Genomic DNA, 13,666 nt, shown 5'->3' on the forward strand with positions numbered 1-13,666 from the left:
GTAAATGTCACATGCCTCTATCTGGACAGGCCAAATCTACCTCAGACAAATGCCAACTCCAAAATAAAATAATAATGATTCTTTCTCTCTAAGCTGTCTCTATGTCAACAGTATCTTGTTAAATGGGAGGTCCCCAGCAGCAGCATGGATGGACAGCCGCAGAACCAGGAGACGGCAGAACGTCATTCCAGGACCTCCACCATCATTCCCGGACTTCACAAGATACCCCTCACCCCCCCCCAAGAGCCAACCAATGCCCACTATTCAGCTGGAAGCAGTCTTTGAGAGAAACGTCACCCCCGTACCCAGTCAACCACAATTTTTCCTTTTTTTAAAAAATAAAAGAGTCGGGAATGAAGGGTTCACAACACGGTCACATTTACTAGGCGGACACTTCTGCCTAGCCAATTCCGGTCAGGCCGGACACCTCTGCCTAGCAAGTTCCAGCCAAGGCATCTTGCATGACCAGAATCCATGACGCTACATGGCTACGTAGGCGCGCAACGTGACCATGTGGTCTACGCACACGCGTAGAGTAGTGACTTGACCTGGCCACGCCCCCAGCCAGTTTTAAAACGGAGCGCCATATTCCCAGTTCTCTTCTCTCCTCTCTTCTCCACGCACGTGTCTCTCCCACAGGCCTGCGCACTCTCTATCCCTGTATTTCTAATAAACTCTTATAAGCGGAAAAAAAAATAAAAATAAAAATAAAAAAAATTAAAAAAAGAAACATACCTCAACTTCAAAGAGAGACAGTACCTCAGAGTAAAGGGTTGGGAAAAGATTTTCCAATCAAATGACCCTAAGAAGCAAGCTAGTATAGCTATCCTAGTATCTAACAAAATAGACTTCAAACTAAAATGAATCAAAAGAAATGGAGAAGGATATTTCATATTCACCAAAGGAAAAATCCAACAAGATGAAGTCTCAATTCTGAACATCTATGCCCCTAAATACAAGGGCACCCACATTTGTAAAAGAAACATTACTAAATCTTAAATTACACATCAAACTCCATACATTAATAGTGGGAGACACACCCCACTCTCACCAATGCACAGATCATCCAGACAGACACTAAACAGAGAAATTAACAAAACAAAACAAAACAACAGACGTTACGGCTCAAATGGACCTAACAGACATCTACAAAACATTTTACCCAAACACAAAAGAATATACCTTCTTCTCAACACCTCATGGAACCTTCTTTAAAATTGACCACATAATCACAAAGCAAATCTCAACAGATACAAAAAAATTAGAACCACCCCCTGTATCTTATCAGATCACCATGGGTTAAAGTTAGTTCAACAACACAAACTACAGGAAGTCTTGCAAACTCATGGAAACTGAACAACTCTCAACTGAATCACCACTGAGTCAAGGAAGAAATAAAGAAAAAAATTAAGGACTTCTAGGATTCAATGAAAATGAATGCACAACATACCCAAACTTATCAGACTCAATGAAAGCAGTTCTAAGAGGAAAGTTCATAGCACTAAATGCCTACATAAAGAATTTGGAGAAATCTCACACTAGCTACTTAACAGCACACCTGCGAACTCCAGAAAAAAAAGAAGCAAGCACACCCAAGAGGAGGAGATGGCAGGAAATAATCAAACTCAGGGCTGAAGTTAATAAAATAGAGACAAAAAGAACCACAAAGAATCAATGAAACAAAGAGTTGGTTCTTCAAGAAAATCAACAAGATAGACAAACCCTTATCCAAACTAACTAAAAGGCAGAGAGAGGATATCCAAATTAACAAAAAGGGGAGCATAACAACAGACACTGAGGAAATCCAGGAATCATTAGGTCATACTTCAAAAACCTGTACTCCACAAAGTTGGAAAATCTAAAAGAAACAAGACAATTTTCTGGATAGGTACCACATATCAAAATTAAATCAAGGCCAGATAAAAAATTTAAATAGACCTATAACCCCTAAGGAAATAGAAGCAGTCATTGTCTCCCAACCAATAAAAGCCCATGGCCAGATGGATTCAGCACAGAATTCTACCAGACATTCAAAGAAGAGCTAATATCAATACTTCTCAAATTGTTCCACACAATAGAAACAGAAGGAGCATTGCCAAATTCTTTTTATGAAGCTACAGTTACCCAAACCACACAAAGATTCAACAAAGAAAGAATTACAGACCAATTTCCCTCATGAATATTGATGCAAAAATACTCAATAAGGGCTGGAGAGATGGCTCAGAGGTTGAGAGCACCGACTGCTCTTCCAGAGGTCCTGAGTTCAATTCTCAGCATCCACATGGTGGCTCACAACCATCTGTAATCACATCTGGCGCCCTCTTCTGTATACATGATAAATAAATAAATCTAAAAAAAAATAATAAAATACTGGCAAACTGAATCCAAGAACATATTTAAAAAAAAAAAAATCATCCACCATGTTCAAGTAGGCTTCATCCCAGAGATTCAGGGATGGTTCAACATACAAAAATCTGTCAATGTAATCCACCATATAAACAAACTTATTGTGGAATATTCCTTTACACTGTCACTGTGATCGGTTTAGTAAAAAGCTAAATGCCCAACCTCAGACTCTACTATAGAGCTATAGTAATAAAAACAGCTTGGTACTGGTATAAAAACCGACATACGGACCAATGGAATCGAATTGAAGACCCTGACATTAATCCATGCACATATGAACACCTGGTTTTTGACAAAGAAGCCAAAACTATACAATGGAAAAAAAAGTATCTTCAACAAATGGTGCAGGCATAACTGGATCTCAATATGTAAAAGATTACAAATAGATCCATATCTGTCACCATGCACAAAACTCAAGTCCAAGTGGATCAAAGACCTGAACATAAATCTAGTTACACTAAACTTAATAGAAAAGAAAGTAGGAAGTACTCTTGAACGCATTGGCACCGGAGACCATTTCCTAAATATAACACCAACAGCACAGACCCTGAGCACAACAGTTAATAAATGGGACCTCTCAAAATTGAGAAGCTTTTGCAGGGCAAAAGACACAGTCAATAAGACAAAAAGACAGCCAACAGAATGGGAAAAGATCTTCACCAACCCCACATCTGACAGAGGATTGATCTCCAATATAAAGAACCCAAGAAACTAGACATCAAAATACTAAACAGTCCAATTAAAAATGGGCTAAAGAGCTAAACAGAGAATTCACAAAACAAGAATCACAAATGGCTGAAAGACATTTAAAGAAATGCTCAACATCCTTAATCATCAGAGAAATGCAAATCAAAACGACTCTGAGATACCACCTTACACCTGTCAGAATGGCTATGATCAAAAACACCAATGACAGTCAATATTGGAGAGAATGTGGAGCAAAGGGAACACTCCTCCACTGTTGGTGGGAATGCAAACTTTATATATCTTCAAAATATATAAAGAACTCAAGAAACTAGACATCAAAATACCAAATAATCCAACTAAAAAATCTAGTACTGATGTAAACAGAATTCCCAACAGAAGAATCTCAAATGGCCAAGGTAAACAAAGAATTGTTCAACATCCTTAGTCATCAGGGAAATGCAAGTCAAAATGACTCCAAGATACCATCTTACACCTGTAAGAATGGATAAGATCAAAAACACTAATGACAGCTTATGTTGGAGAGGTTGGAGAGTAAGGGGAACACTTCTCCAGTGCTGGTGGGAGTGCAAACTTGTACAGCCACCTTGGAAATCGATATGGCAGTTTCTCAGAAAACTGGGAATCCATCTACCTCATGACCCAGCTGCTGTGGATATCGCTCTGTATAAATAAAATGCTGATTGGCCAGTAGCCAGGCAGGAAGTATAGGCAGGACAAGCAGAGAAGAGAATTCTGGGAACAGGAAGGCTGAGTCAAGAGATGCTGCCAGCCGCCGCCATGAGTACCAACATGTAAGATACTAGTAAGCCACGAGCCATGTGGCAAGGTATAGATTTATAGAAATGGGTTAAGTTAAGATGTAAGAACTAGATAGCTAGAAGCCTGAGCCACTAGGCCAAACAGTTTAAATAATATGAGAGTCTGTGTGTTTATTTTATAAGTGGGCTGTAGGACTGCTGGGGTTTGGTGGGAGCTGGAGAGAAACTCTCCAGCTACACCCAGCTATACCAATCTTGGGCATATACCCAAAGGATTCTCAATTATACCACAAGGACACTTGTTCAACTACATTCATAGCAGCATTATTTGTAATAGCCAGAACCTGAAAACAAGCTAGATGCCCCTCAACTGAAGAATGGATAAAGAAAATGTGGTATATTTACACAATGGAGTATTATTCAGCTATTAAAAAACAATGACATCTTGAAATTTGCAGGCAAATGGATGGAACTAGAAAAAAATCATCCTGTGAGGTAACCTAGACCCACAAAGACAAACATGGTATGAACTCACTCATAAATGGATATTAGCTGTAAAATAAAGGATAACCAGGATATAATCTACAGCCCCAGAGAGGCTAGGTAACAAGGAGGGCCAATAGAGGGATGCATGGATTTCCATGGGAAGGGAAAATAGAAGAGATCTCCTGGGTAAACTTGGGTTAGGGGAATGGGAACATGAGGGATCAGGTTGGGAGTAGGATGGTGGGAGAGAGTAATGAAAGAGAGGTCTTGATGGGGAGGGGCAAGGATCATTTTGGGGTTAGGGAAAAACCTGGTGCCAGGGAAACTCCCAGGAATCCACAAGGATGAGACTCCTAGAAATAGTGGAGAGGGCACCTAAACTGGCCTTCTTCTGTAATCAGATTGGTGACTGCCCTAATTGTCATCAGGGAGCTTTGATCCAGTAGCTGATAGAAGCAGATGCAGAGATGCACAGGCAAGCACTGGGCCGAGCTCCGGGAATCCTGTTGAAGAGAGAGAGGAAGGATTGTACGAGTGGGGGGTCAAGGTCATCACAAGGGAACCCACAGAAACAACTCACCTGGGCTCATAGGAGCTCAGAGTCTCAACTGACAGAGAGCCTGCATGGGACTGACCGAGGCCCTCTACATATATGTGACAGTTGTGTAGCTTGATGTGTCTGTAAGGCTCCTAGCAGTGGGAGCAGGACCTGTCCTTAATGCTTGGACTGGCTTTTGGGAACCTATTCCTCATACTGGGTCGACTCACCCAGCCTTAATATAAAGGGAGGAGCTTAGTCCTACCTCAACTTGAGATGCCATGCTTTGTCGACACCCATGGGAGGCCTGCCCTTTTCTGAACAGAAACAGAGGAGGAGTGGATGGGGGCGGGGGAGACTGACTTTCCATCTGAGAGCACATCCTGCCTCTCATTAGGAAGGTGGCTTCGCAGACAGGTGTCCTCTGTCCCCTACCAATCCTCTGTTATTCTCACCAGGGCATGGTCTTGTGCTCCTTTGCTGGAGAAAAGGGGGAGGGTGCCTAAGGCTTGAGCCCTGATGGTGAGCCATTCTCCACCGAGGAAGTCTGTATACACCCCTGCCAGGAACAGCAGGGCTCCTACCCAGCTCGCCAGAGGGATAGACATCTCTGTTAAGGATCTCTTCATAACCAAAGAGTTGCTCAGGCCTGCAGGGTAGGTCCCATATACCAGACCCGAATTTCATTAACTGCTTCTGTGGGTTTGGTGATGTATACTTGTAATTCCATTACTTGAGATGGAGGTAGGGGCATCCAGCATCCAGGGTCATCTTTGGCTACATCACAAGTTTCAGAGACTTCGTCTCCAAAAACAAAGGAAAGGAAGGAAGTAGAGAAGCAGGGAACTCACTCAACTGAATGTTTTCATGTCAAATGTGTTGATAGCAAACTTAACCCAAGAAGCAGAAAACACCAGGCCTGGGAGTGAAGGAGCATCCTATGCCTCGGAGTGTTTCTCTGATGTGTCATTGAGTCAAACTGTTAAGTCAAGAACCAGATGGGAAGGCTTGTGGACACAGACTGAATTGCTGGGGTGCGGGCCCAGAGGCAGCGTCTGTCTGGGAATATTGTCTGGATGATGAACGCCTCCTCCTGAATATCCCATCTGTCACCCACATGCCCTAGGAAAATGGTCATGGATTGTGCTGGGACAGAGGTACCAAACAGTGCCCCTCACACAAACAAGGACTGCTGCCTGGTTTCCCCAGGTGGTAACCTCACTGACAGTGACAGTGGGCACCACAGTGTCCAAAGATCACAGACCAAACCCCTGGGTCACGGCCACAGCTCTTTCATGCACACAGTGCAACTCCTTCCTTTTGGGTTGTGGCTGCCACTACAGTGACCAAGCCCTGCAAGGGGATACGTAAGGGCAGCTAAGAGGGAAGACTGTACTAGAGGGTCAGGCAGCCCATCTACCACACTATGGTCCCTGTACTGACGCCTTCCATAGGCTGCCTCCTGTAAGCTTCCTCGCATCCCCAAATAGATACATGCATTCACTAACAGCTGTAGTTTTGCTAAGGTCAGCTGTTTCAGAGGTGGTATGAACGAACACACCCCGTTTTAGACCTTTTGTGGGATGTCACCCTGAGTTCTCAATATCTTATGCGTTGGGAGCTGCCAAGGTTCAGAGGCTGGGCCAGCTTGGACAGCACAGTGTGCCGCTGTTGTCCTCTGCCTCTCTGTGACCCTCAGTGCCCTGGTGGGAGCAGGGGTGGGCTGTCCGGGTGTCAGGCAGTCCAGCACCTTACCTGCTTTGCTGAATCCCTGCAGGTCAGCCAACGGCTGTGTGGGTCATGCCTTTAAGGCAGAACTAGGGCTAGATAAAGACTTCCAAGAGAGTTGCCTGGCTCTGGATGTAATGGAGTGGGAGGAGCCCTGGGCTCCAGTCCTGACCTCTTTCTCCTGGGAGCTGAACCTGCATCATTGCCACGCTCGCTTGTAAACTGGAAGCATAGCCCAGCTCCAGGTGAGGTCCTTAGCCTCAGCCAGTGTCCCTGTGGTCATGGCTCTGCTCATCTGATCACAGGGCTACCACTGCTGCTCTCCTCAGCGAGCTTCCATCAGACCTGGGAGGGCAACACACTTCCCTGCCCCTTCCCAAGTCCTGCTGTCTTTCCCGCTCACTGTGCACATTTCCTCTGCTGGAAAATATAGTATAGGACCAGGGACCTCTGTCCTCTTCATGGTTCCCACAAGTGAGTACCTCACAGACTTAGACATCACTAGCCATGTGAAGGATTGTAGGATTCTCAGCCCTTTCCCATTCCTTCCCTGTCACCCTACATTAGTGCCAATGACTTTGTTGTTGCTGATCTCACTTTGGGCCACATCTTCCACAGTACCAGCTGCCCCACAGTCCAACCCCCAGTTCACCACATTGATTGCACTTAACACTATTTTGTCTGTTTTGTGATCATTTGAGACTCTGCTTCCCTCTGCTGGACAGACTGGGAACAACCTCATTCAAAGGCGGACACATCCCAAGAAAGAAGGCAAAAAACTAGGTTTGTGCGATCCTTGAATCCAGGGAAGATCTGGTCGTTAGATTTGCTGCTGTTGTGTGACTGTAACACTGTTTAAGTGAGACAGCAGCACCTAAACCTGTCCCTCTCCCAGCCCTACCTCAGGCCACCCCTACCAGGACGGCAGTCTCAGACTCTTACATACTCCATACTATTCTCTCCTTAGAGGCCACAGTCTTGATTTGGCCTGGATGACTCCTTTTCCAGCTCTTCAGATATCCTACTTGGCTGCATGGGAACATGAAGACCCCTCCCTCAGGGGCCACACCCTCCCATTAGCATGCAGTCCAGACACCAAGGTTACTGTGGGCTTCTTCAGGGTCTAGTACTGCCTCGCCCTTCAGAGAGCTAACAGGCACAGACTGCTCTCTAGCCCTGAAGAACTGTCTCAAATTCTTTGGGCTCAAGCGCCTCCCAGTGGTGATGCTCAGAGATGTTGGCCCCAAATTTTCCAGTGTCACAAAAGGTTTGCTACAGGCACAAAGTTACTCAGGTTGTGAAGTAGCACTCCCCTCCTGGCCTCTGACCTGTTACAATACCCTGTCCCAGTGACAGTGAGTGACAAACCATGTGCCCCCAGCCTCAGCTATTATCACTCTGACCAAGAAGAGTTCTGGCTTTCTGCTCTCTACTGATCAGAAGTTCTTGCTTATGCCTCAATGCCCAAGATTTGGTGGTGCTTGGTGGTAGGTTTTTGTTTTGTTTAATAGTCCACTTACTACTGCTATCCTTGCTTAGGTCAACCATGGCTGAGTATCCCTATGAGCTCCAGCTATAACTTGAGTGTGGTTTATACCCAACGCCCAGGCTCTACATGCTAAAATTCTTTTTGGAGAAAGGGTCTCACTCTGTGTCAAGGCTGACCTGGATAGTCCAGACTATCCCCAAACTAACAGCAAAGTAAAGTTCCTTACACATATGCACACACAACTGCATGCACACACACATACACACACATCTGCATGCACACAATCTGCATGCGCGCACACACACACACACACACACACACACACACACACACATGGGTTACAGATATGTTTCACTGTGCCTATGTGTTGAAATCCAGTCTCCACTGTGAGGCATTAAGAGGATGGGACTTTAGTTTGACTGTCATGTTTGGAGACAGGTTTTGGAAGGAGGTTTGGGGTTAGGAAAATTCATCAGTGTGGGGCCCCTGACTGAATCTGGTGGCTTTTATAAAAAGGAGAGGAAGACTGACTAGGGGGCACATGCTTGTCTCCATTCAATGACTGGGACATCTTGGGATGCCCATCTGGAATAGTGAGCCAAGTACTCACTAGGGCCAGAAGAGTCAGAGTCCCTGGAAATGGAGTTAGATGGTTGTGAACCACCATGTATGTGCTGGGAGTTGACTAGCTGGGCCCTGTGGAAGAACAGCCATTTTCCAGTCCTGGGCTGGATATTTTACAGGGTCATTGAGTCCTCTCTTTCCTCTACTGGTCCTGTTTAAGATACACCCCCACGCCTTCCAGCCATTTCTCCCCACAATGTCCTCCGAGAGCTAGGCACTATCACTCAGGGAAGCTGCTGCCACTTCCCCTGTCTACCTGTGTTTCTCCAACTCTCCTTTAGTCCCTGCTTTTCAGAGATCAACAACAACAGCTCTCAGGGGGAGGGGTGATGACTTCAAAGGGGCATAGTCTAGAGGGGAGCTGGTCCAAGAGAGTCGGGCTCCAGTCCAGGGGGCAGTGGTCCCACATCTGGAGGAGCAGATGAGGTTCTCTGCTGGGTCAGAGCTCAGGCCTCATCTTTCCTCTAGGCATATCCCCTTATGATTAGAGTGTCCCCGAGTCTCTTCTCAGGTGCCCCACAGAGTAACAGGTCATCTACATGTTGGAACAAAGTTTTCAAAGTCCATGAGGTCCTGAGAGGAGGCCAGTCCCAGTAAATCCTTGGAGTAGGGCAGTCCAAGATCTTATACACACTGGTTAACTTCTTTTGAAACAATGGTGGACCCGTCTCTCTTGGCTGCAGTATTGAACTGAGACAAGGTCATGATGTCCCCTATCTGGGCAGCACTTTGGTTATTAAGAAGAAAATCATTAGTGAGAAATCATTGTCTAAAACATCTCATGCAATTAAACCTAGTATCTGGGCTTATGATTCCCCTCGGACTGCTGAAGCATACCAATTATTTTAGTCTTTGGTTATACATTCCTGCTGGGCATTTAAGATCGTGTCAGTGGCCAAAATGACTTGTTTTTGGTTTACCGTCGAAGCCAGTTGAGGATCTATTCCTCCTCGCCTGGGCTTAAGGGAGGCCTCTGGCTCCTCTAGGTCTCCATTTACCAGTTTTTCCATGGAGGTGAGGTTAAGTCAAAGGCCTTGCTTGAACATGGCTTCACTTCAAAGCACCAAGGAAAATTCTCCTCAGTACTGACTGTTCCATTTGTAGACTGGACACTGCTTAGTGCTAACTGGGTGGGGACTCCGTGGCTGCCACAATAAGAGAATAAGTGATTCCCCAATAGTTACAGAACATTTGGAGATGCTGCACAGTCTCCTGGTGTCTACTTGACCTTGGAGGGCAGGGCGGAGAGTATTATCCTTTTTAACCCCTCTGACCACGTCAGTAGCCTCCAAGTGTGGTTATAGGAGAGCCAGAAAGTCAGTTACACCAGCCTCCTATTTTAACGACTGTGTAATATGTAGATAAAGCTTGGGCAAAACCAAACACTTAGAACTGATTAGAAACACATTTTTCCGTTTAAGCCGGTCCTTGTAATTGATACAGAGAATTGCCCAACAACTCCATAGATCTAAGCTCAGATTTGATAGCAATGTATTGAACTTTGACCTTTTACATTGTGTGTGTAACTTGCTTAAGTTTTTTTGTTGTTGTTTGTTTTTGTTTTTTGTTTTTGTTTTTTTTCAAGACAGGGTTTCTCTGTGTAGCTTTGCACCTTTTCTGGGACTCACTTGGTAGTCCAGGTGTTTTTTGTGTTTTTTTTTTTTTAAGACAGGGTTTCTCAGTGTAGTTTTGGTACCTGTCCTGGATCTCTCTCTGTAGACCAGGCTGGCCTCGAACTCACAGAGATCCACTTGGCTCTGCCTCCCGAGTGCTGGGATTAAAGGCATGCACCATCACTGCCCAGCAACTTGCTTAAGTTTATGTAAACTTTGTGACTTGCTTAAGCTTTACAATGTTCTTTTCCATTCTGGAAAACCATCTATCAACCTTGTAAGACATAATAACATTAACATTAATAACTCAACAGCCAGCAAGCCTAGCTTTGATGCTCTTCTGCCAGCTGGCACAACTGATATCATGAAGATGGCAGCTGTTTAGCTTGGAAGACAGCACAGTGCAACATCACCTTAATAAGAGAAAGATGAATAGTAACTCACACGTAATATTACTGGTGTGCATGTGGTTAAACTATGGGATCCGGTACGTTCCTAGGTAAGCCTTACAGAAAACCCAAGACAGTCTTTACGCAGTCCAGAGAGTGTATGATGGTGCTTTCAATGTCGAATGAAGGAAAGCAGCAGATAGAGACTCACATCATGAGATAAACAATAGCCACAATGCCTTTACTCTCTGGCTGCAGGTAGGTGCCACAGTATTGAAGTGAGCCAAGGTTATGGTGTCCCACATTTTCCTTATCAAGAACAAAAAGGAATCGTTAATGATAAAAGTTGTCTAAATAGCATCTCGTACTTAGAGTGTCATCCCCTTGGACTGTCTCTTTCTGTCACCTCTCTTCTTCCTGTCACAGGAAGGGGGACAGCCTGATTCAGCAAAAGGGGCTTTGGAGGACATTTTATAACAAATGCATGAGTCAGAATTCAGAAGCCAAATCCAAAGCCTGCTTCTCAGGGAGCCCATGACGATTTATAGGAAAGATATCTGTTCCTCTGTAAAACTGAACCCCGTGGTTTACACTCGACAGACTTACTGTGAACCGGATGACAACGGGCTGGGCCCAAAGCACCTGCACTCATAACCAGTATAGGTGTGTCCAGATGGCTAAAACAGGAACTGACAAGATTCCTGAACATTTTTAATGCCCTCTGTGTTTCTTTAGGCTCTGCAAAACTTTCAAACTGTCTTTCAAACTTTCAGGCTGTCTTAGTTAATGTTTCTGTTGCTGTGATGAAACACCATGACCAAAAACAACCTGGGGAGGAAGGGGCTTATTTCAGCTTCCTTGTCCTGATTGCAATCCATAATGAAAGGAGTTGGGACAAGAATTCAAGGCAGGAACCTGGACACGGAACCTGAAGCAGAGACCACTTATGGGTGATGCTCCCCATGGTTTGTTCAGCCTGCTTTCTTATATTACCCAAGATCCCTGCGCAGGGGTGGCACTACCCCACTACAGTGAGTGGGGGCCTCCCACATCAATCACTAAATCAGGACAATACCCCACAGACTGCCTACAGGCCAATATTATGGAGGCATTTTCTTAATTAAGAGCCCCTCTTCCCAAATGACTGTCTTGTGTCAAGTAGCCAGCAACAAGGTCATAACAACTTGACACAAACAAAAGTCATCGGAGAGAAAGGAACCTCGGTTGAAAAATAAAAACCTCCATAAGACTGACCTGTAGGGCATTTTCGTAATTTGTGGTTGACAGGGAGGGCTCATCATGGGTGAGGCCATCCCTGGGCTGGTGGTCCTGGGTTCTATAAGAAAGCAGGCTGAGCAACCATGAGGAGCAAGCCAGTAAGCAGCACCCCTCCAGCGTCTGCATCAGCTCCTGCCTCCAGGTTCCTGCCCTGCTTGAGTTCCTGCCCCAACTTCCTTCTTGATAATGAACAGGGTTGTTCCTTCCTTATAGGTTGGCCTCTGTGCCTGTCACATTCCTATCTAGCCCCCCAGATGTGCAGGCTAGGGGCCTTTTGAGGAGAAAACTCCTGCTTAAGAAAGCTTCACACATGAGAACTGCCCCCCAACCTAGTGTTATCCTACTGAAACAGGTTACATCCAGTTCTTGGGTCCTTTCAGGCTGGTTGCAAGGTTTCAGACATGTGCTGGGCCTGCATCCAGCCACTGCCATTTGCCAGCTACTCTTCCCCATTTTTCAACAGTAACTGGCTACTCATATCCACCTGCCCTAGACTACCCATCTGTAAGAAAAAAGATACTTTGGAGCATCTTCCAGTCTGTGTCTCCCTCGCCAAAGTGTAGACTGGAGGTTTAGTCACTTCTTTATGGATGTGGACATGGGTACCTGTTTGGATTGTTTACTCTTGCGGATGTGAATCTTCAATACCGAAACTTTAATGAATTCCCAGCCTCATAAAATCCACCATTAAATAAAATCTGGAGTCAGTGTTCCCTTTCCTCACATTTATGGTGCAGAAGCAAGCGTGCTATGCACCCGGTGTGAGTAATTTGCCACATGTACCTGTAATTTAGAGAATACTGGATGCGACCGAGAAGTAAAAACAAAATGGGAAGTGGGGTACCCAGGGCATGGTAGGGCAAAAGCAGGTGGCAAGGAGAAAGAGAATATTCTATCTCAATCAGAGAAAAGCAGGCGCAGAGATGCCAGGCAGAAAGAGCAGACACTGAGACCCGGTGGGGCCCTCCTTCCAGCCTGGCACTCAAGCAGGTTGGTCCTTTCTGGCCTCTACCTGTTCCCGGCAGCAGCTTGTCTCCAGCACCTGGCCCTGGCTGCTGCAGATTCACAGGAGCGTCCAAGGTCTAGCCATTGACGCCACAGGCTGGGAAAACCTACGTCTCCTTTGGTTGCATGAACTGGCTGCAGCCCCACACCCTGCAGCCCCACACCCTGCAGCCCCACGCCCTGCAGCCCTGCAGCCTTGTCCTTTTCTTCCCCACTCTCCCATCAGCCCGGAGCCCTCCGGAACCTGTCTTTTTGCAAGGCCGCGGACAGCTCTGCATACACAACAGGCAGGGACAGGGGAGCCTGGGCTAGGGAAGGACACATGTGAAGGCATCTGCCCTGCCACCCCAGCAGGATCTGTGTGGACACTGGACAAACAGCCCTGCAGAGGGACAACCCCCAAAGAAGCTCTGCACAGACAGCACTTGCCCTCGTGCCCCGGAACTCCTGTCTTTGGACCTTAGGCACTCATCCTGAACTCCAAACAGGCTTTCTGGCCGGGCAGTGGTGTCGCACGCCTTTAATCCCTGCACTCAGGAGGCAGAGCCAGGCGAAACTCTGAGTTCAAGGCCAGCCTGGTCTACAGCACGAGATCCAGGACAGGCACCAAAAGCTACACAGAGAAACCCTGTCTTGAAAAACCA

Source organism: Peromyscus leucopus, chromosome 5, assembly GCF_004664715.2.
Source record: "Peromyscus leucopus breed LL Stock chromosome 5, UCI_PerLeu_2.1, whole genome shotgun sequence".
NCBI classification, from domain to species: Eukaryota; Metazoa; Chordata; class Mammalia; order Rodentia; family Cricetidae; genus Peromyscus; species Peromyscus leucopus.